We start from the raw sequence: 2162 nt of genomic DNA on the forward strand, positions 1-2162 counted from the left end.
TTGTCACAAGATGGTGCTGTAAGGCAAAAAAGAAATAAATCTTTTTTTAAATTTACAGTTTAATGAGATCTTCATTGATTAACATTTCAGCTACAATGCGATGCTGCTGCTTATATTAGAGTGGAGGTGATTCAAAAAATAATAATACAATCAACAATATTAAAACATACTCACAATATAATTTGCAACCAAAGGTCAGAATGGAAATAAGTTCCAGCAAAGGGCAGTCAGGGTATGGCTAAATGGAGGTTGTGGCTAATGCAGGATTATATGACTAAGGCTAAGAACAGTGAACAATCTTGCAAGAACAATAGAAGTTAAGCCTGAACACTAGTTTCTCACTTTAATTCGCAAACTAGCCAAGGAGTGCATCAACATGAGGCACATATGTGAAATGGTTTGTGTAGGAAGATAGATGGGAGGCATGTGTGAATAACACAGAGTTCATATGCAAAGAGATTCTCTCGGCATAAACACTGAGGAGGAACTGAAACCAGATAAGCTGGATCACCTTTTTTTCTTCCTTTTTCTTAAATGAGCTCAAAGATAAAATGTCTTTCTTTTGGCATTGTGCATGTCCAGTGAAATAATTCTATAAAATACAATATTTTAATTGCTTCAGGCCTATCTTGGTAATAAAAAGTTCAGACAAAAGCAGAAATAGAACATCTTTGACTTTCTTAGCTGTAGACTTTGTTCAAGTATAGTTAATCCAGTCATGGCAGTATCACACCAATGTGTGTCTCTTACACATCACCACTACAGCTACTTCTGCTGAGCAGAAACAAACAAACAAATGAGCAGAACATGAGAGATAAATGTATTACCACAATATTTTTGGGGGCAAAAATAAAGAACAAAATCGAAACATTTTTTCACCAAAATTGAAAGTAGCCTCAATAGCCACAATAGTGATCTCACAGAAAAATATTTAAGTACTAATTTGCTAATTCAAAAATACTGAAAATAATGTAATTCATCTTCACTCTGTGGCATATGAGACAAAAGATAGATTTTGTTTGTGATAAAGTGGATGCAGTGACTATTAAAAGCAGAATGTAAACCATACAAGTCACTGTAAAATGCCGGCAAAGCCACTTTACTTTGCGCTTTTATTTTGAAGAGTACCTTAGCACTTCCTCTTTTATTGTGTCAGACTCCCTGTTCTGTTCTCAGTGAAACGACACAAACACGTTGCTTCAGAGTGAGTAAGGCATTTATTTTTTGAAAATACTCATGCAAAACCATGTATTTTATTTACCTGTCACATGCTATAACTTTGGAAAGTTTACACAATGTGGTTGAATTCGTTTTTTGTGTATATGCATCTCATTTGTTTGTGGTGTGGAAAGACTGGCTAAGAGATTTGCATGGAGGAGGTTGCTAGCTGGTTCAGCATGATTAGCACCCTTGGAAGCAGAAAGAGGTTGGTTTAATAATTGCAAATGATTGTTTATGTATTTAAGAGACAGAAAGGTTATCGTTAATTCATTTTATTAAATGCTGTAACATAAATTGTTTAAAAGCGATTGATTTATGTCAATGTTACGATTTGAGTTCATCAAAATAATTTTCTATATAGTAAAATGTGAACATTTCTGCACTTTGTACTTAAATGTTTAATGGTATTTGTTTGTGCATCTTTATAGTTTTCACGGTGCCATATTGTCGGTGGTTTAAAGAGGAGAGAATAAAGTTGCATCAGTCATAGCTCTCTGCGTCACGAGTGGTAATTCCAAGTGGACAGCTACAGTCACCTCTTATCTAAAGGAAATAAAAGCAGCCACACCATGTTTGTTAAGATGGTATTGCAATGATCTCTGCTCTTCAGGTTTTTGTCCTGTTCATAGTTCTTGTCCAGAATATTTTCAGTATTAGTTAAGCTTTTCTGTATTTTGCCATTCATTTAGGCTCTTCTTGTCTTATTGGCTGTTTTATTTCTGTGCTTCACTTTATCATATTTCATTGTGCACTTTTATCACAGATCCCCAAACAGAAAGCTCATCTTAGACAGTTGATGTGCCATTCTCAGTGAAAGGTCTCCTGGGTTGATTAGTTGTGATCCTCTGCTCATATAACTACTAGGGGTGCAACGATACACAAAATTCACGGTTCGGTTCGGTTCGATACTTTGGTGTCACGGTTCGATATTTTTTCGATGC

The 2162-nt window shown here is 35.2% G+C and overlaps 1 long non-coding RNA gene across 1 annotated transcript; it reads left to right on the forward strand.

The window, feature by feature from the left end:
• The first annotated feature begins 1163 nt into the window (after window positions 1-1163).
• Window positions 1164-1756, forward strand: LOC102207773 (uncharacterized). The gene is made up of 3 exons (XR_312378.1): window positions 1164-1204; window positions 1353-1426; window positions 1650-1756. It is a non-coding gene; the product is annotated as an uncharacterized LOC102207773 (long non-coding RNA).
• The last annotated feature ends 406 nt before the right edge of the window (window positions 1757-2162 follow it).

This window comes from Pundamilia nyererei, unplaced genomic scaffold, assembly GCF_000239375.1.
Source record: "Pundamilia nyererei isolate P.nyererei 1_Seehausen unplaced genomic scaffold, PunNye1.0 scaffold00508, whole genome shotgun sequence".
NCBI lineage: Eukaryota > Metazoa > Chordata > Actinopteri > Cichliformes > Cichlidae > Pundamilia > Pundamilia nyererei.